This window comes from Leptonychotes weddellii, chromosome 3, assembly GCF_054177405.1.
Source record: "Leptonychotes weddellii isolate Sample4059 chromosome 3, ASM5417740v2, whole genome shotgun sequence".
NCBI lineage: Eukaryota > Metazoa > Chordata > Mammalia > Carnivora > Phocidae > Leptonychotes > Leptonychotes weddellii.
The window spans coordinates 29,683,767-29,706,368 of record NC_138371.1 but is presented as its reverse complement, the minus strand read 5'-3'; the positions used below and the strand labels follow the sequence as shown (position 1 = coordinate 29,706,368).

At 36.5% G+C, this 22,602-nt stretch overlaps 1 protein-coding gene across 5 annotated transcripts in view; it reads left to right on the top strand.

Moving 5' to 3' along the window:
- Nucleotides 1-22,602, top strand: part of CARF (calcium responsive transcription factor) — a 96,016-nt gene that overhangs the window by 63,476 nt on the left and 9,938 nt on the right. The window contains exon 16 of one of the 5 annotated variants that reach the window (XM_081815348.1): nucleotides 5,542-5,708. The exons of 1 other annotated variant lie outside the window; for it this stretch is intronic. The gene's annotated coding sequence lies outside the window, so the exon portion shown is untranslated. Of the gene's footprint in view, nucleotides 1-5,541; nucleotides 13,848-16,474; nucleotides 21,026-22,602 lie in introns of those variants that run through there. 3 more of the 5 variants (XM_081815347.1, XM_081815345.1, XM_081815346.1) reach the window with 3 other exon arrangements.

Genomic DNA, 22,602 nt, shown 5'->3' with positions numbered 1-22,602 from the left:
GATGGACTCTGAAAAACAAACAGGGTTCTAGAGGGGAGGGGGATGGGAGGATGGGTTAGCCTGGTGGTGGGTATTGAGGAGGGCACATTCTGCATGGAGCACTGGGTGTTATGCACAAACAATGAATCATGGAACACTTCATCTAAAACTAATGATGTAATGTATGGGGATTAACATAAGAATAAATAAATAAATAAATAAATAAATAAAAATAAAGGACAGAAAGGCCAATGTGGTTTTAGCTTAGAAGCAATGGAAAAGGTGGTATGAGATGAGGTCAGAAAAGTGCAGAAGGCCTTGGAGTCCATGGTAATTATAGTGTCAATTTCATTCTCAGTAAAACAAAACCCATTAGAGGATTTTTAGTGGAGGAGTGATATACCTGGGTGTATATGTTGTAGAAGAATGTATTTTGGGGGACATGAATGGAAACGGGGACAACGATTAGGAGGTTATTGGAATGGCACAGGTGAGAGCTTAGGTGATTTGGATCTAGAGTGATAGTGATACAGGAAGCAAAGAAAAATGGACAAATTAAGGATATATTTTGGAGATAGAATCATAAGGATTTGCTGATTGGTTGGCTGATGGAGAGGACATGGGGGGATGCATGTGAAGGGAAGGAATGAAGAATGACTCCTGCCAAGTTTTTAGCCTTGAGCAACTGTGTGAATGGTAGTGAATTCTACTGAGTTGAGGAAAACTGAGGGGAGGAATAGATTCAGAAAAGAAAAGCAAGAGCTATTTTTTGGGCCTGGTTGGTTTTGACTTCCAAATGGAAATGTTAAGTAGGCACTTGGAGTTATAAGTATAGAGGTCAGGATTGGAGATAAATATTTTTGTGATCTCTCAACATATGGATGGTAATGAAAAACTAGAGAACAGAGAGATCACCTGAGGAAAAAAATGCAGATAAAGAAGAGAAGAAAAACTGAGGGTTCTAGAGGGGAGGGGGGTGGGGGGATGGGTTAGCCTGGTGATGGGTATTAAAGAGGGCACGTACTGAATGGAGCACTGGGTGTTATATGCAAACAATGAATCATGGAACACTACACCAAAAACTAATGATGTAATGTATGGTAATTAACATAACATAAAAAAAAAAAGAGAGAAGAATGCACAGGATCTAGCCCTGAGGCCCTCCAACATTTAGGTTAGTTAGAGAAGGAAATACATCTAAGAAGTTAAAAGGAACACCAAGAATGCTTAAAACAGGTAAATTGAGTCCACTTTGGAATCTGTGAGGAAATGTCGAGGCAGGAAGCATTTCAGATTAGATTAGTTGCTAATTAAAGCAATCTCTTCAATCCCTTAGTTAACAAATACATATTCAGTATATACAATGTATTATAACAGAGGTGTCCAAGAAACATTACAATATAAGGTGGTAAGTCCAGTCTGAATGGCCCTTAAAAAACCATGTTTATATATAACACTCCCCTACAAGTGAGGCATATCAGATTTTTAGACTTGATTATAAAAATATTTCAGAAAAGTCTGTCTTTCTGCTCTCTAGTCTTTTTTTTTTTTTTTAAAGATTTTATTTATGAGTGAGAGAGTGCACAAGGTGGGGAGGGGCAGAGGGAGAGGGAGAGGCAGGCTCCCTGCTGACCCCAAGATCATGACCATGACCAGAGCAGAAGGCAGACACTCAACAACTGAGCCACCCAGGTGCTCCTGTTTTCTAGTCTTTTTTAAACCAACTACCTTAAGCTTTCAATTTTTATCTTCTTTATACATTAGTCAATTTTTAATTTAATAAACATTAAACTTTTTTACTTATTTTGCTTTTACCTAAAATATGGTTAGGTGGCAGTAATAAATTCTGTCTTTAAAAAGATGATTAGAATTATATAAATATATTAACTATCTTAAGAAGACCCTTCCTGTCATTTCAGGTTTGATTAATATTTGAAAATACATTGTAATGCTTTGATATTCTTCAAAAATAATTTAACCAAAGGATATAGGAAAGAACAAAACAAAACAACAACAGGGCGCCTGGGTGGCTCAGATGGTTAAGCATCTGCCTTCGGCTCAGGTCATGATCTCAGGGTCCTGGGATCGAGTCCCGCATCGGGCTCCCTGCTCCTTGGGAGCCTGTTTCTCCCTCTGCCTTTCTCTCTCGCTCTGTCATGAATTAAAAAAAAAAAAAAAAAAAACAACATCTAGCTTGTAGTAGCTATAAAACAATTTGTGGCTTTCATAGTAACAGACTTCTGTATCAGTTGCATAAGAGTGATTATTTATTCATGGAGTCTTTTTAGTTCCATGGAAGCACTGAGATCATTTTAATTTTTAATTACACTAGAGTTTACAGTTCCATAGATTTTAACTCTGTAGTAGCAAGTACAGAAGCTAGAGCTTTACCCATTTCCACTTTAAAAAATATAAAGGAGGAAGAGAGGGTTTAAAATAATCATGAATTTCATTTAGTTACAACCTTTAGCTGTATAATTTCTCCTAAACCTGCCCTGCAATTTTATGTCCAATTAATTCTTCGATTTTTGTCTCTACCCTTTGACTAAAAGTGTTTTCACAGGAAATAACTGCAGTGCGAAATTCAGCAATGGGTGCTGTTAAGTAGTTTGTGAGATATCTAAAGTTGTTGTGAAGTAGTAGAAGCAGAGGACTAGATCTGGCACTTAGCTGAATTATCTTAGGTGAATCACTTTATTTCTCTGGCCCTCGATTTCTTCCTCTGCAACCTGAGGACTGAGGTTGAATGATAGAATTCAATGGTTCTCTGAAATAGCTTGGCTATGTGGTGCCCAGGACCTGTGGCAACTATCCACATGGGCCCTACAAATATGTTGATAATATTTCTCATGATAGGAGTATTTGTCAACAGGGACTGGAAGCAGAACAGTAATAAAAAGCTATTAAGTGGAATAATTTGTACACGAAGTAGGTCTGATGAAGATTTTATAGATATGAAATCTTTTTTTTTAACCCCCTTTCTAAATCATTAAATTTCCTGATACATAAGTTTTACAGGTTCGTTTCCTATTTGATCAAAGTGATTTTCAGAGTGGAAACGATGTTATTGTAGTCGTTCTAATTTATTACTAGTTGTTGTTAATCTCTTACTGTGCCTAGTCTATAAATTAAAATTTATTGTAGGTATGTATAGGAAAAGACGTGGTATGTATAGGGTTTAGTATTATCCATGGTTTCAGGCATCCATTGAGGGTCTTGGAACATTTCTCCCATGGATAAGAGAGGATTACGGTAATTTGTCTTCTTTAAACATAATTTGGATCATATGCAGTTATAAATCCTACTTTTTTAAAAAATGAACACTACATTGTATTAAAGGTTTCTTCAAAATGTTTTTAATTGATGCATAATATTGCATAACATGTTTTTCACATCTATTTTATTCATCCTCAGATTGTTGAAAATTAAGATATTTTCAATATTTTTAATGCCAAATATTTTTTGTATAAAAGTAAGTTTTTGCGTCTCTGACTACTATGTTTTTGGTTTGGATTCCTACACATAAAATAACTGTTCGAACAGCATAAGCATTTTTACTCTTGGTAATATTATCAAATTTTTTTCCATAAATTATTGTCTATCTCAAAGTAATTTTTGATTGTGCATTTAATCACATCCTCATGAGAATTAAATATGATAATTTAAAGACTTCTAATTTGAAATACCTTTTGTTCAGATTAACATTTTTTATTAGTGAAGTGTTTTCATATCCACTAGCCCATTTTTATATTGCAGTTCAGTTAAAAAATCAATTTCTGTTGGCCTTGTATTTAAAAAAAAAAGGGGGCACCTGGGTGGCTCAGTCGTTAAGCGTCTGCCTTCGGCTCAGGTCCTGATCCTGGGATCCTGGGATTGAGACCCGCATCGGGCTCCCTGCTCCGCGGGAAGCCTGCTTCTCCCTCTCCTGCTCCCCCTGCTTGTGTTCCCTCTCTCGCTGTGTCTCTCTGTCAAATAAATAAATAAAATCTTTTAAAAAAATAAAAAAATGAAAAAATGTTAAAAAAATATCTTTTTTTATTTTTCATTTTTAAATTTTTTGTTGAGATCTTTAAATCATTTGATTTATTAAATCAATGAAAAACATTTAGGGAAAAGCAGTAGGAAAGAGATGGGGAAAGTTAACTCCCTTAGGATAGGGTGTAAATCAGTGGAAGAACTGCCCGGATGTGAATCCTGTGTTATGTAATGTTTGTAAATCCTACCTTTCTCTCTGCAGTCCTTTGTTTATTTTTTAAAAACATGTTTATGGGATCATTGTTTTTCTTTTATTACTCGAGTAGATCTCTAGTTGTAAAAGATTCAAATATGGAAGCATACATAGGAAATTACTTCCTCCCTGACACACTTCCTTATAGATAACCATTATCAACAGCATTTTAGAGTATAGTATTCCTATTCTTATTCTACTAATATGTACATATCTCCATATTCTTTAAATATGTATATGTAAATATACATGGATATATATATAAATGTAAATGGATCATATAATACCTACTATTCAGAATCTTAGTTTCTTTACTTAATAGTATGTCGTCAAGAGCTTCCTTTTTCTCCCTACAATGTAAGAAGCATCCTTTCCCTCATTATATACATGACACATGACACATGATCATAATAAAAAATTTGATTAAGATATGAAAGATGTTTTTAAAATAGTAAAAATCACCTGAAATCAGTCCAGAGATAACCACCATTAATATTTTGGCAATCATTCTTTCATGCATCTCTTAATAGATCTTAAGTAATTAATGTTTATTCTGACACCAACTGGTATACTGCAATTCAGTTCTGGCATTAACCACCCAAAGTTAGCACAGACCACACAAATTTAAAGACATGGTCTCCAACAAGACTGCCCCTACTTCAGATACCAGTCAAAAGTGGAGTCCCCTGGCCCCTGCATGTCCAGCTGCCTACAAATCTGGGACAATCCCATGACCCCTGAAGGTTTGATAATTTGCTGGAATGACTGAGAACTATACTTAACAGGGTGCCTGGGTGGCTCAGTTGGTTAGGTGACTGCCTTCGGCTCAGGTCATGATCCTGGAGTCCCGGGATCAAGTCCCGCATCAGGCTCCCTGCTCAGCAGGGAGTCTGCTTCTCCCCCTGACCCTCCCCCCTTTCATGCTGTCTCTATCTCATTCTCTCTCTCAAATAAATAAAATCTTTGAAAAAGAATAACTGTACTTAACAATTACAGTTTATTAGAAGAATACAAGACAGAAACAGCCTAATAAGCGACATTTAATGTGAGGTCTGGGAGAGTCCTGAATGCAGAGGTTCCCATACTTTTTTCCTCATGGAATCAGGGCACTTCACCCTCCCATCATATCAATGTGTTCACTGACCAGGAAGGACCACTGAGCTTCATGACTTTAGCTTTTATTGGAGTTTCATTACATAGACACAATTGATTAAATCATTGGCCTGTGATGGAACTCATTCTCCAGCCCCCTCCTTTTCCCAGAGGTCAGGAGGTTGAGTTGATATCATATGACTCAAAGCCCCAAACTTCTAATCACATCGTTGGTCTTTCAGGCATGACCAGCTATCCTGAACTATCCTGAAGGTATCTAGGGCCCACCATGAGTAACCTCATTTGCATAAATTCAGATGTGATCCAAAGGACTCATGAATAATAGAGACATTCCTTTTAGTTGGGAAATTCTAGGAACTTAGTTTACTCCCAGGAACCAAAGACAAAGGTGAGTTAAATTCTTTATTATACAGAAGTGTCATATATAGTTTGTTTTTTATTGTAGATGCCTCTTTTTGTCTCTGATTTCTTACTGTGTCTGTATATTAGTTCTATCTCATCTTTTCCCCAAGGCTACAGTATGAAACTTAACATGTTTTATATTTTAATGTATTAACTCTGTCTATAAATAGTTCTTTTTCTCATTTTCTAGTTTGCCCTTTAATTTGGTAATTAAAATGCTTAGTCCTATGCCTAGTCCTTCTCCTTTAGACAGTAAATAAATATCTTATAGCTTTTAAGTCTTTTTTTCCCCCGTATATTGAACTTATTTCGGTACAGAGTGCAGGTAAAATTTAAATGGAGTTTTGTTTTGTTTTGTTTTGTTTTTAAGTAACCAATTGTCCCAACACAATGAATTTTCATTTTTCAGATTCACCCTTGCCAGGAGTGGGTGAGTTGTAAGGAATTAGGGGTTTGATATGTTGTGAGGAAGGTATTATTATCCCCATTTTTTAGATGAAGACACTGAGATTCAAAGTGGTTAAATAATTTTCCCCAGTTTATCTGGAAAGGATAGAATTGTCTATCTGAATCTGAAGCCTAAAAAACACATTTATTAAATACATTTTTTTGAAAAGGGCATTTAATAACCAACATTGGAGTCACACGTAAGTACCAAATGACTTAGTGGGTACGTAAGATTATAAAATAATTTGTTCTGATATGAAGATTGAAAATTGAGCAGAACATAGGTGAAAATCTAGTCATGACAGTGGAAAATTACATTAAGCATAAATCTGGATCTCCAAACACAAAATAAATTTCCATTGTGTGGATCAATTTAAATTAATACTCTACTTGTTACTGAGTCATACAGAAATGACTAAAAATGTTCACCAAATTTTGGGAGTATGTTTATAATGGTTCAACTGGTAAGTTTTGTGATGCACATACTAAGAAAATTCATGTGAAGAAGTCCAAAGAGCCATATTAAAGAAATAGCAATCTTCCTGAGCCACTCAAATTCAGAGACTCCTGCATTATAGAGGACTATTCAAAGACACATGCTGTACATTGAGACAGAAAGTGATTAAGTCCCAAATTGAAGGTCACAAGAGATGTTGATTTGTCATCAAGTTACTTCACAAAAGCAACTCCATGTACTGTACTTTAGGGTGAACAGCACAGACTCATTTGCTTAATGATGGTTATGATGGGTGATAAATTTCAGGAGGGCCAGCTAGTTGGTAAAAACAGTTTAGTGGAAAGTATCCCTTTTTTTCTCTTCGCAAGTCTGTGTTGGGGCATACTGAGAAACATTTATACTTAAAAACTAGAATGTTAAAATGAAAAGAAGGAGCAAAATAATTCAGATCGCTGGAGATAAACCAAGTAGTTAAAATTTCATAGATACAAAGCAAGTGGAGAAGATGCCATTTTGTGAAATATTGCATCAGCCTTCACTATATTTATATAGTAATACATTTACTTTTATTTTTAAAGTAGGCTCCATGCCCACAGTGGGACTTAAACTTATGATCCTGATATCAAGAGTCACATGCTCTATGGACTGAGCCAGCCAGGCACCCCATAATATATTTACTATTAAATATATTACTACATATATTATAAAAATTGACTACTACTGCATGCATTATAAAAATCTGTAGACTCTGACTTCCTACAGTAATCTTCCCTTTAGATACTATTGTATTGGGTTAATGGCTTTATAGTAATAATAATATTAACAACAATAAAAATAACACTTTGAGAAATGTATAGTTTGTAGAAAAATCTGTAATATATACAATACCTCATTTGCTCTTTATATTTCCCTCATGGGATAGGATTTGTTATTCACTTTATTTCTATTTGCACATATTGCCTAACGTCACAAAATTTCTGTGCTAGAACCAAGTAGTCTTTTCTTATTTTATAGCTGAGGACACCAAATAATAGGGAATAAGTGACATGTTTATTACATGCAAAATCATTTGGAGCTGAAATTATTTAGACATAATCATTTGGAAGTAGTCTTCTTATACTTAGCTGAGTAATTTTAAAATTTGAGATTAGATAAGCCACAACTATTAAATCTTAGAATTTTTAAATTTCCTATTTTCTTTAGCTTTGCAATAATTCTGCTCACAATGCAGGACTGAAGCATTTATTTTATAGAGAAAATGAGCAGAAATTAACTAAGTCACTTGTCATGAAACAGGAATTATATTCATTTATGAAGAATTGTGTGGACCTTGTATGTAGATATTAAATGCACAGCAAGTGACAATATGTTTAATCATTTGTTCTTTCAGTAATGTATATTGAACTTACAATGCAAGCCCTAATGTTTCAAAGGTCATTTAAAAGGAAAAATATTGGGGCACCTGGGTGGCTCAGTTGGTTAAGCGTCTGACTCTTGGTTTTGCTCAGGTCATGATCTCAGGGTCCACGCTTGGAGTCTGCTGAAGATTCTCTCCCTCTTCCCCTCCCTCCCCCTCTCCTCCCCCCACTCCCCCTCTTGCATTCTCCTCCTCCCTCTCTCTCTAAAATAAATAAAATCTTTTTTTAAAAAAGAAAATCCTTTAAAAAGAGAAATAAAAGGAAAAATATTATGATTTGCTACCTAGCATCATGCACTTTCTTTTTAACTTGCTTGCCCTATCCTTCCCCAAGTTATACAGCATTCAGACTATAAGTAATAGTGGATCATAAAGCCATTGTTTATTTTGTTAGAGTAGGCAATTAGGTTCTAGCAAGAGGCCTAGAGGCCACCAAAGAAGAAGTCATGGCCAGCTATCTGGAAAGTCAGAGCCTGTCCTAGCAGCACTCCACAAGAAGCCGGATCAGATGAGACAGATCCAAGATGACAGGGGCCATGACAGGAAACCCCTGACCAACTAAGGAGGAAAAAGCTCCAAACCCTGCTTCTAAGAAATCCTTGCCTTGAGTAATGAGTATGCCACCCCCTTGTCAACAACTGTCACTAAAAGATAGAAACCCAAACTCAAGAATCACAGCTCCCATGCTTGCTCTTTCTTTTTCACTCTCACTCTTGCTCTCTTTTTTAATTCCAGTATAGTTGACATACAGGGTTATATTATTTTCAGGTGTACAATGTAGTGATTCAAAAATTCTATGCATTACTCAGTGCTCATCATGATAAGTGTACTCTTAATCCTCCTCACCTATTTCACCCATCCCCCCACCTCCCTCCCCTCTGGTAACCACCATTTTCTTCTCTATAGTTAACAGTCTGTTTCTTGGTTTGTCTCTTTTTTCCCCTTTGTTTGATTTATTTCTTAAATTTTACATATGAGTGAAATCATATGGTATTTGTCTTTGACTTATTTCGCTTAGCATTATACTCTCTAGCTCTATCCATGTTGTTGCAAATGGCAAGATTTCATTCTTTTTGATGACTAATATATATATATATATATATAAAGGGCTGGTGTATATATATATATTTTTTTTTCCCTTATTTTTCCATTCATCGGTTGATGGACATCTGGGCTGTTTCCATAATTTGGCTATTGTTGATAATGCTGCTATAAACATCAGGGTGCATGTATGCCTTTGAATCAGCATTTTTGCATCCTTTGGGTAAATACCTAGTAGTGTAATTGCTGGATCATAGGATAGTTCTATTTTTAGCTTTTTGAGGAATCTCCATACCGTTCTCCAGAATGTCTGTACCAGTTTGCATTCCCTCCACAGTGCAAGAGGGTTTCCCTTTCTCTGCATCCTTGCTAACACTGTTGTTTCTTGTGTTGTTGATTTTAGCCCTTCTGACAGGTGTGAAGTGATATCTCATTGTAGTTTTGATTTGCATTTTCCTGATGATGAGTGATGTTGAGCATCTCTTCATGTGTCTTTTGTCCATTTGTATATCTTTGGAGAAATGTCTGTTCATGTCTTCTACCCATTTTTAATTGGGTTATTTTTTTTAGGTGTTGAGTTGTATAAGTTTTTATATATTTTGGACACTAACCCTTTATTTGATAGGTCATTTGCTAATATCTTCTCCCATTCTATAGGTTTCCTTTTGTTGACTGTTTCCTTTGCTGTGCAAAAAGAAGCTCTTTATTTTGATGTAGTCCCAACAGTTTTGTTTTGTTTTGTTTGCTTTTGTTTCCCTTGTCTCAGGAGATGTATGTAGAAAGATATTGCTGTGGTTGATGTCAGAGAAATTACTGACTGTGCTCTTTCTTCTAGGATTTTTATGGTTTCAGGTCTCACATTTAGGTCTTTACTCCATTTTGAGTTTATTTTTGTCTATGATGTAAGGAAGTGGTCCTGTTTCTTTCTTTTGCATGTAGCTGTCCAGTTTTCCCAATACCATTTGTTGAAGAGATTGTCCTTTTACCATTGGATATCCTTTCCTACTTTGTCAAAGATTAATTGACCATAATGTTGTGGGTTTATTTCTGGGTTTTCTATTCCATTCCATTGATCTATGTGTCTATTTGTGTGCCAGTACCATGCTGTTTTGATTACTACAGCTTTGTAATATAACTTGAAATCCGGAATTATGATGCTCCGAGCTTTGGTTTTCTTTTCCAAAATTGCTTGGGCTATTCAGGATCTTTTGTGGTTCCATACAAATTTTGGGATTGTTCATTCTAGTTCTGTGAAAAATACTGTTGTTATTTTGATAGGAATGTTTAAATCTGTAGATTGCCTTGGGTAGTAATGACATTTTAACAATATTTGTTCTTCCAATCCATGAGCATGGATTGTCTTTCCATTTCTTTGTGTCATCTTCAATTTCTTTCATCAGTGTTTTATAGTTTTCAGAGTACAGGTCTTTCACCTTTTTGGTTAGGTTTATCCTTAGGTATCTTATTATTTTTGGTGCAATTGTAAATGGGATTGTTTTCTTAATTTCTCTTTCTGCTGCTTCATTATTGGTGTATAGAAATGCAACAGATTTCTGTACATTGATTTTATTTCTTGCAATTTTACTGAATTCATTTATCAGTTCTTACAGTTCTTTTGGTGGAGTCTTTGAGTTTTCTATATATAGTATCATGTCATCTGCAATAGTGAATGTTTTGCGTCTTCCTTAATGATTTGGGGCCTTTTATTTCTTTCCGTTGTCTGATGGCTGTGGCTAGGATTTCCAGTACTATGTTGAATAAAATGATGAGAGTGGACTTCTTTGTCTTGTTCCTAACCATAGGGGAAAAGTTCTCAGTTTTTCCCCATTGAGTTTGATGTTAGCTGTGGGTTTTTCATACAAGGCCTTTATTATGTTGAGGTATATTCCTTTTACACCTACTTTGTCGAAGATTTTTATCATGAATGGAAGTTGTACTTTGTCAGATGCTTTTTCTGCATCTATTGAAGTGATCATATGGTTTTTATCCTTTTTCTTATTGACGTACTATATCTCACTGATTTATTTGGGAGTACTGAACCACAGTTGCATCCCAGGAATAAATCCCATGTGATGATGGTGAATGATTATTTTAATGTTTTGTTGGACTTGGTTTGCTAGTACTTTGTTGAGGATTTTTATATATATGTTCATCAGAGATACTGCCCTGTAGTTCTCTTTTTTTGTGGTGTCTTTATCTGGTTTTCGTGTCAGGGTGATAGTGTACTCAGAGAATGAGTTTGGAAGTTTCCTTTCCTCTTCTGTTTTTTGCAATAGTTTGAGAGGAATGTATATTAACTCTTCTTTAAATGTTTGGTAGAATTTGTGAAGACATCTGGTCCTGAATTTTTGTTTTGGGGGAGTTTTTTTGATTACTAATGCAATTTCATTGCTGGTAATCTGTGTGTTCAAATTTTCTATTCTTCCTGATTCAGTTTTGGGAAGTTATATGTTTCTAGGAATTTATCCATTTCTTCTAAGTTGTCCAATTTGTTGGCATATAATTTTTCATAATATTCTCTTATAATTATTTGTATTTCCTTGGTGTTAGTTGTTATTTCTCCTTTCATTTGTGATTTTGTTCTCTTTCCCTCTCTCTCCCTTTCTCAAGCTCATCTGCTCTTACATCTCAAGAGTATACTTTCACTTTAATAAACTTTCCTGCATGTGTTCCTCCTTTGCTGTCCTGTGTCTGTCCTTGAATTCTTTCTTGTGGTGAGAACAAGAACCTTCAGCAACCTCTTTGGGATGGGCTGGGTCGAGGCCCCAGGGCCTGGGGTCTCCCAAGTTCACTTGGCAACAATTTAAATTACATTTACTTTACCTGGTTCCAAAATATGATAATAGATAACATTTATTGAGTGCCAGATGCTTTATATTCATCAGTTAATCCTCACACCTGGCCTGGGTATTATTATCCCAACTTTATGGAAGAAAAACAGGTAGATTAAGTACCTTGCCCAAGATTATACATAGCTAGGAAGCCAAGAATCAAATATCTAAACCCAATACTTTTTTATTCCAAAGTCTGTGTTACAATCAGATTTAACTCTAAACAATTTGTGAACTATTAAATTCACCATATGGAAGAGTATACTCCTGCCAACATAGAGTCTATAAATTAAAAGATAAGGGACTGTAGGATATGCATTAATATATTAATTGTGGTTTTAATTTGCATTTCCTTAAGTGCAATGAGTTTGAGTACCTTTTCTTTTCTTTTTTTTTTTTAAGATTTTATTTATTTGTGAAAGAGAGAATGAGAGACAGAGAGCATGAGAGGGAGGAGGGTCAGAGGGAGAAGCAGACTCTCCACTGAGCAGGGAGCCCGATGCGGGACTCGATCCCGGGACTCCAGGATCATGACCTGAGCCGAAGGCAGTCGCCCAACCGACTGAGCCACCCAGGCGCCCTGAGTACCTTTTCAATATTTGTTCACCATTTGTATTTCCCTTCCTGTGAATGGCCAATCCAAATATTTTGCTCATTTAAAAACTTAGTTTCTTCTCAAGAAACAAGAAAGGTCTCAAATACACAACCTAACCTTACACCTAAAGGAGCTAGAGAAAGAACAGCAAATAAAGCCTAAACCCAGCAGGAGAAGAGAATTACTGAAGATTAGAGCAGAAATCAATGAAATAGAAACCAAAAGAACAGTAGAACAGATAAACGAAATTAGGAGCTGGTTCTTTGAAAGAATTAGTAAGATCAATAAACCCCTGGCCAGACTTATCAAAAAGAAAAGAGAAAGGACCCAAATAAATAAAATCATGAATGAAAGAGGAGAGATCACAACCAACACCGAAGAAATACAATTATAAGAACATATTATGGGCAACTATATGCCAACAAATTAGATAATCTGGAAGAAATGGATGCATTCCTAGAGACATATGAACCAGCAAAACTGAACCAGGAAGAAACAGAACACCTGAACAGACCCATAGCCAACAAGGAAATTGAAGTAGTAATAAAAAATCTCCCAACAAACAAGAGTCCAGGGCCAGATGGCTTCCCAGGGGAATTCTACCAAACATTTAAAGAAGAATTAATACCATTCTTCTGAAGTGGTTTCAAAAAAAAAGGAAAGAAAGAAAGAAATGGAAGGAAAACTTCCAAACTCTTTCTATGAGGCCAGCATTACCTTGATTGACCCGAAACCAGACAAAGACCCCACCAAAAGGGAGATTTACAGACTAATATCCCTGATAAACATGGATGCAAAAATTCTCACCAAGATACTAGCCAATAGGATCCAACAGTACATTAAAAGGATTATTCACCACGACCAAGTGGGATTTATTCCTGGGCTTCAAGGGTGGTTCAACATCTGCAAATCAATCAATGTGATACACTACATTAATAAAAGAAAGGACAAGAACCATATGATCCTCTCAATAGATGCAGAAAAAACATTTGACAAAATACAGCATTTTTTCTTGATTAAAAATCTTCAAAGTGTAGAGATAGAGGGAACATACCTCCATATTATAAAAGCCATATACAAAAAGCCCACAGCAAATATCATTCTCGATGGCAAAAAAACTGAGAGCTTTTCCCCTAAGGTCAGGAACATGACAGGGATGTCTATTATCATCACTGTTGTTCAACATAGTACTAGAAGTCCTAGCCTCAGCAATCAGACAACAAAAAGAAAGAAAAAAAATCCAAATCGAGAAAGAAGTCAAACTCTCACTCTTCGCAGATGACAAACTCTCACTCTTCCACTCTATGTGGAAAACCCAAAAGATTCCACCCCAAAATTGCTAGAACTCATACAGGAATTCAGCGAAGTGGCAGGATATAAAATCAATGCACAGAAATAAATTGGATTTCTATGCACGAACAATGAGACAGAAGAAAGAGAAATTAAGGAGTCAACCCCATTTACAACTGCACCCAAAACCATAAGATACCTAGGAATAAACCAAACCAAAGAGGGAAAGGATCTGTACTCAGAAAACTATAGAACATTCATGAAAGAAATTGAGGAAGACACAAAGAAGTGGAAAAACATTCCATGCTCATGGATTGAAGAACAAATAACACTAAATGTAGGTAACATAGGCTACCTAGAGCAATCTACACCTTCAATGCAATCCCTATCAAAATACCATCCAAAAAAAAAAAAAAAAAACAAAATACCATCCACTCTTTTCACAGAGCTGGACAAATAATCCTAACATTTGTATGAAACCAGAAAAGACCCCAAATAGCCAAAGGAATGTTGAAAAAGAAAACCAAAGCTGGTGGCATCAAAATTCCAGACTTCAAGCTTTATTACAAAGCTGTAATCATTAAGACAGTATGGTACTGGCACAAAAATAGACACATAGATCAGTGGAATAGAATAGAGAACCCGGAAATGGACCCTCAATTCTATGGTCAACTAATCTTTGACAAAGCAAGAAAGAATATCCAATGGAAAAAGACAGTCTCTTCAAGAAGTGATATTGGGAAAATTGGACAGCCACATGCAGAAGAATGAAGCTGGACTGTTTCTTTGCACCATACACACAAATAGACTCAAAATGGAGGACAGACCTAAATGTGAGACAGGAATCCATCAGAATCCTAGAGGAGAACACGGGCAGCAACCTCTGTGACCTCGGCCACAGCAATTTCTTGCTGGACACATAGCCAAAGGCGAGAGAAACAAAGGCAAAAAATGAACTGTTGGGACTTCATCAATATAAAAAGCTTTTGCACAGCAAAGAAACAGTCAACAAAGCCAAAAGACAACCAATAGAATGGGAGAAGATATTTGCAAATGTCTTATCAGATAAAGGGTTAGTTTCCAAAACCTATAAAGAACTTACCAACTCAGCACCCGAAGAACAACTAGTCCAATCAAGAAATGGGCAGAAGACATGAACATTTCTCCAAAGAAGACATACAAATGGCCAACAGACACATGAAAAATTGCTCAACATCACTTGGCATCAGGGAAATACAAATCAAAACCACAATGAGATACCACCTCACACCAGTCAGAAGGGCTAAAATTGACAAGTCAGGAAACGACAGATGTTGGCGAGGATGCGGAGAAAGGGGAACCCTCCTACACTGTTGGTGGGAATGCAAGCTGGTGCAGCCACTCTGGAAAGAAGTATGGAGGTTCCTCAAAAAGTTGAAAATAGAGCTACCCTACAACCCAGCAATTGCACTAGTAGGTATTTACCCCAAAGATACAAATGTAGTGATTCGAAGGGGCACCTGCACCCCAATGTTCATAGCAGTAATGTCCACAATAGCTAAACTATGGAAAGAGTCCAGATGAATGGATTGACAGATGAATGGGTAAAGAAGATGTGGTGTACACACACACACACACACACACACACACACACAATGGGATACTACTCAGCTATCAAAAAACGAAATCTTGCCATTTGCAACGAAATGGAACTAGAGGGTATTATACTAAGCAAAATAAGGCAGTCGTAGAGATTATCATATGATCTCATTGATAATGTGGAATTTAAGAAACAGAAGATCACAGGGGAAGAGAGGGAAAAATAGACAAAATCAGAGAGGGAAACAAACCATAAGAGACTCTTAATCCTAGGAAACAGACTGAGGGTTGCTGGAGGAGAGAGGGGTGGGGGGATGGGGTAACTGGATGATACACTGTATGTTAATTAATTGAATTTAAATAAAAAATTTTTTTTAATTTTTATTTATTTGACAGAGAGATAGCAAGAGCAGGAACACAAGCAGGGGGAGTGGGAGAAGCAGGCTTCCCTGGAGCAGGGAGCCCGATGTGGGTCTTGATCCCAGGACCCTGGGATCATGACCTGAGCCAAAGGCAGACACTTAACAACTGAGCCACCCAGGTGCCCCAAAAAATAAATCTTATAAATAAAATTTATAAAATAAATCTTATAAAAAAGTAAAAAAAAACTTAGTTTCTATTACTTTTTTATTAGAATTCTATATATATTCAAAATAAGAGTGTTTTATTAAAAATATATGTTGCAAATGTATTTTCCCATTCCAGGGTGTCTTTTTTTTTTTTTTTTAAAGATTTTATTTATTTGACAGAGAGACACAGTGAGAAAGGGAACACAAGCCGGGGGAATGGGAGAGGGAGAAGCAGGCTTCCCGCGGAGCAGGGAGCCCGATGCGGGGCTCGATCCTAGGACCCTGGGACCATGACCTGAGCTGAAGGCAGACACTTAACAACTGAGGCACCCAGGCGCCCCATCCAGGGTTTCTTTTTGCTCTGTCTGTGGTGCTTCGGAGGAATACGCTTTTTAAATTTTAATGTAGTTAATATCAGTTTTTTCCCTTATGGCTAGTGCTTTGTTTCTTTTTTAAGAAATCACTGTGGGGAAGTCTAAACTGGCTCATGCAGACAGACCACATTTAACAGTTTTTTATGTTGACAGTCCAGCTAAAGTTCCAAGCCAACAGCCAGCATCCAGCACTAGCCATGTAACTGAAGATGTCTCCAGATTATTTCAGCCCTCAGCCATTGAGTCATTCCCAGCCTTTGAGCTTTCCAGCCAAAGCCCCAGACATGATAGAGCAGAGACTAGTTATCTCTTCTGTGCTCTGCCCACATCCCTGGTCCATAATCTGTGAGTACAATAAAATAGTTGTTTTATGCCATTAAGTTTTTTTTTATGCATAGCATAATTGTATTTTGTTAAAAATTATACTTGCATCATTGAATAAATTAAGAAAAATGGGGGGAAATGCACACTGTGTTGTCATGGTTGTCTCCTGGATCACGCATATTTAGAAATAATGACACAAAGTTGGCTAAAAGGAAGAGAAATTTTACTCAAATTTGAAGATATCTGATGATTTTTCCAAATATTTATTTTTTATTTAATTTATTTAAATAAAAAACAACAACAGTTCATCCATTTCTCCCACCCTTCAACCCCTGTCTCTGGCAACCACCAGTCCATCCTCTGTATCTATGAGCTTGGTTTTTGTTTTTATTTTTTTAAGATTTTATTTATTTATTTGACAGAGACACAGCAAGAGAGAGAACACAAGCAGGGGGAGTGGGAGAGGGAGAAGCAGGCTTCCCGCCGAGCAGGGACCCCGATGTGGGGCTCGATCCCAGGATCCTGGGATCATGACCTGAGCCAAAGGCAGACGCTTAATGACTGAGCCACCCAGGTGCCCCTATGAGCTTGGTTTTTATTTATTTAAAAAAAAAAATATTTAGATTCCACATATAAGAGAGATCCTGCAGTGTTTCTCTTTTTCTTATTTCTCTGAGCACAATGCCTTTGAGGGACACCACTAAGTTTTAAAATTGTTATATAAGAATTATAGAATAAAAAGACCAGGGGAACCTTTTAAAAGAATGTGATAGGTGCAAGTTAATAGTTTTAGTCTCTGGAGATAGTAAGAGAATCGAACAAACCATGTGCAGTCATCCTGATGACATTGGGAATAGGGTAGTATGGCAGACTGCAAGTTGTTCTCCCCAAATCCATTTTCATAGTATTAGCTAGGCATATGGATTCCTAGTGTGAAATAGTATTTCCCAGTATCCTTTCCAGCTGGATGTAGGTGTTGACTAAGGTCTTGCTCATGGAATATGAGAAGTGAGAGCAACTTCTATATTATCTAAAAGGAATTGGCCCTCCATTTCCACTTTCTCCTCCTTCCTATAAGCTAGTTAATAAGGACAACATCCTGGGGTTTGGAAGAGCAATGAGAAGGGGAGAGCTAGGGTCCTTGACTCTTTGTGGAATGAAGTTGCCCTATTACCTGGACAGGTTTTCCTACCTTAAGACTGTTAAAATGCTTAAAAATTCCTGTCTTATTTAACCCATTGCTTTTTATATCTGTGTTACATTAGTCTACTCCCAGCCCCCACCCCCACCCCTTAACTTAAACAGGTAGTTAAGAATAGGAGTGGAGAGACAGAAAGAAAATAGGATTCCCAGGAGCACAGCCTAGGAAGTTGGCAAGATTGGAAATTATCAAGACATCCCTTTAAAGCAAAATCTGTAAAGGGGGGATTGGGAATCTAAAAGGGAAATGAAGTTGCTGTCTTTAATCATATGCTGACTCAGCTGGTCAGTTACTGGTCACTCAGGTCTCTGGAATTTATAATCACTTCTATAACCTCTATTTTTTAATAGCTATTACAGCTGACTGATGAGAAATAAAATTTATAATGCATAAAATATTACACAAAATGTCCTAATTTGGCTTTTAGAATTTCTCGCCTTTTTTTCCATATCCTAGTCAAGTGGAATAATTGCACCCCTCTCTCTCTTTAATGATAAACTATACATAAGGTAAAGTTTACCATTTTAACTATTTTTAAGTGTAAGTTCATTACCATTCATTATATTCACACTATTGTGCAACCATCACCACTATCCATCTCCAGAACTTTTTCATCATCTCTAATTTTAACTCTATAACCATTAAAAAATAACTCCCCATCCTACACCACCCTAAGTGGTTCTCTTTTTTTGTAATAAAATATCAAATAAAACATCAGAAAACCTTTAATGAAACTGAGTGGTTAACTGCAAACAGTAAGAAGATATAATTAGGAAAGTAGACTTTTGTATGCCATTTCTATTTGTGAAATTATTCAGATGAGAATATATTCTTTACAGAGGCTGTTTGATTTCTCATCTAGAAACCTAAAAACTGAATTGAAAATTTTTTTCTTTAATTTTCTATTCTTCCTCTTAATTTGTACTGAAACAAGCTTTTGTTTCATTCATACTTATTTCTTTAGGGCACTATTTTCCATCTGCTTATTCACAGCTGGAAACCATAATCTTCTTAATCTACTAATGTGTTCTACCATGATGAATCATGTGATAAACAAAAGCTAATGATCCTTTTGGCAGGAAAGAAATATGAGGATGTAATGCTCAGTAAACAAAGATCTTTCTCCTTAATTAAATCCATTTTAATGAAATAGGAAAAATGAAATATGTAAAAATATGTAATTTTTTTTCAGAAATGTCTTAAAAAAACTGTGAAGTATTTCATGTTTTAATCATTGTTGAGTTGACTGCCTTTAATATGTGTCAAAGTGTCAACTTAAGTAGGAACTACCCGATCTCAGATTTTTAAAAAGCGTTACCTTTTTGATTACTATTAAAATTTTGTTGTAACATGGAAAAGTAAAGCCCTATGAGTCATAGTTATAGGCCTTTACCTCTGAACTTTAGATCTCATAATCTTAATTCCAAATGAGCTGATAATTATTAATCTACTTTATTACTCAAACAGAAAAAATAAAAGTCAATAAATCAAATGAATATATAAATCAAAAGAATTATCCAAAAAACTGAAAACCAGTGCCAGATGTAGTTCCTAAGAATGCTACTAGATTAATGTCAGAAATATCACACATTCTTTACTTTTACTATGAAGAATGTAGGGGAGAAAAGTAATTGAGATGTATGGTTGTACCGCATACATGGGGTAGAGATTACAAGGAGGTTTGTTTCTTTTCTAAGATTTTATTTTTAATCTCTATACCCAAAGTGGGGCTCAAACTTAACCCCAAGATCAAGAGTCAGCCAGGTGCCCCTTATTTTCTTGCTAATTCTTATAGTATTGTATTGCTGTAAGAGATAAATAACACTTGATACATAACAACAGATCTCGGATATTGATTAACTTGAATTTGAATTTGAGGAATTGGATTTCAAAAAAGCTGCTTTCCTAGAAAAAGAAACCTCTCCCAGTCTCAAAATTTTCTTTTCTTCACATTTAAGTAAAAGGAAATAATAATTTAGAAAGAGAAAATACTAATTTATATGTAAAATTTTCCTGTAATTTCTCTTTTCTTCTTTTTTTTATTTTTTTTTATTTTTTAAGATTTTTTATTTATTTATTTGAGAGAGAGAATGAGAGAGAGAGCACATGAGAGGGGGGAGGGTCAGAGGGAGAAGCAGACTCCCTGCCGAGCAGGAAGCCCGATGCGGGACTCGATCCAGGGACTCCGGGATCATGACCTGAGCCGAAGGCAGTCGCTTAACCAACTCAGCCACCCAGGCGCCCCTCTCTTTTCTTCTTGATTAAAGACTTTTTTTTCTCTACACTGTGGAAGTCTTAACTTTCAATTAACTTCCCAGGCACCATAGAAAGTTCATTATACATGAAAGTGAAGTGGTTTTCTTTCATGTTTCAACTGAATTTTAATTACTGTATTCTGTGTGTTGTGAAGAGTGTAGGATTACATGTTGCCTTGGGAAAGATATCACGAGGTCTAGGACAACAGTTATAATTTTAATCTTGTCAGGGCCTTGCTTTAAAACTCTCATTTCACACAGAATGAAATCTCAATCATTGAGCCAGCATTCAGGACCCACTGTGAGCTAGTTGCAGCCTTTATGTTCCCAACCTCATCTCCTTCCTTCTTCCACCCTAGTTAGACTGCTCAAATAAATCATGGTCTCTTCAAAATTCAAAGGAGAATTTCCTCGGGAGTCAATCCTTTACCAAAGCATTCTCTTTTCAGACTTCTTTCTTTTTTTCTGGACGCTCAAATTCTGACATTCTTTCAAGGTCTAGCTCAGGTACCACTTCCTTCCTTAACTGTAGTAATCATTTGGTGGTATCTCCCTGCACATCTCTCCACTGAATGTCCCCACTCCTTTAAGAATTCTCTTTATCCTATTTATATTCCTTTCTCTGTCTTATGTTTCAGATATGCCTCTTCAGTCCTGAGTCCTAAAGAGGTTGTTAGAGAGATGTATACCTACGTAGAAAATAACATGGGTATAAAATTCAGATCTAGCTAATTGGTATGAATTTTGCATTTCCCTTTTGCTGGCCTGCTGTGTGACCATGTGCCAGTTAAACTTTCTGAACCACGGTTATCTAATCCGTAAAATGAAGAGAATTCCATTTGCCTTGCAATGTTAGTTTGAGAATTAGAGATAAAATATGTAAAGCATATTGTTCTATGTACATAATAAATGCTCAACAAACTATTATGCATACTTGATTTTTGTCCCCATTCTAGTGGTAGCCACCAATAGGCAGCCCTGTTGAGTTAATTTGCACTGTCAAGTTGGATCTACCTTGCCTCTTATGGGGACCCTGAAGGACATCTTTTATTTATTTTTTTTAAAGATTTATTTATTTGAGAGAGAGAGAGAGAGAACACTTGAGTGGGGGGGAGGGGCAGAGGGAGAGAAGCAGACTCCCCACTGAGCATGGAGCCTGACACGGGGCTCCATCTCACAACCCTGAGACCCTGACCTGAGTGGAAATCAAGATCCAGGCGCTTAACTGACTGAGCCACGCAGGCACCCCCCGAAGGACATCATGTGATTAGGAAATCCTGGGAATCTGAGGTTCTCAGCTGGGGATGATTTTGCCTCCAGTTTTGCCCCCAACATATATGGCTTTGTCTGGGGACATTTTTGGTTGTCACAGCTGGAAGATACTATTGGCATTTACTGGGTAGAGGCCGGGGATACTGCTAAATAGTTTACAATGAACAGGACAAAAAAAATTAGTCCAGTCCAAAATGTCAATAGTGCTGAGGTTGAGAAACTCTGCTTTAAAGTCATCATCCTATGGACTCTGAAAAGGCGGCACAATATAGTCAAAAAAGCCTAAGATTAAGGAACTCTGCGTTCTAGTTCTAGTTCCTGCACAAGTGGTGCATTGCAGGACAAGTCATTTAACTTATTCCTCTATCCTCTGTGTTTTCTACAATGTAAATTAGCTCTAGAGCTGCACTATCCAATATGGTAGTCATTAGCCACAGGTGTCTATTTAACTTAAAATTAAATAAAACTAAAATATTTCTCTGTTGTACAAGTCACATTGCAGTTGTTCAGTAGCAATGTATGGCTAATGGCTACTGCACTGAACAACACACGTGGAACATTTCCATCATTGCAAAAATTTTTATTGAACCGTGCTGGTCTAGAGGTTTGGTTATATTCAGAATCAGGCCTTGATTTTTCAATATTTAAAATGGAGATATGAATAACATGATCTCTAAGGTAACTTCCAGTTCTCTAATTTTGTGATTCTAATTTTTTAAAATTTTATTTTAAGTGAACTTTGTGCCACATGTGGGGCTCAAACTCACGACCCTGAGGAGCGTCTGGGTGGCTCAGTCGTTGAGTGTCCAACTCTTGGTTTGGGATCAGGCTGTGATCTCAGGGTTCTGGGATTGAGCCCTGCGTTGGGCTCCACGCTCGATGCAGAGTTTGCTTGTCCCTCTCCCACTGCTCCTTCCTCCCACCCCTTTCTCAGATAAGTAAAATCTTAAAAAAAAAACTCACAACCCTAAGATTAAGAGCCACAAGCTCTGCCAACTGAGCCAGCCAGGCATCCCTAGTTTTGTAATTCTGAAGGAGAATACATAAAGTAATGTACCTTAATAAAAGAATTGTAAATGGGTGGCTAGGAAATTCTGGAATCACCGATATTCTAATCAATGTAATCATAATCAGAGTATTTGTATTAACATGTCTGACACTGAAGCTTAAACAACTTTATGATACCTACTACAAAGGTATGGACTGGACTTCCAGTTTCTGGTTCAGCA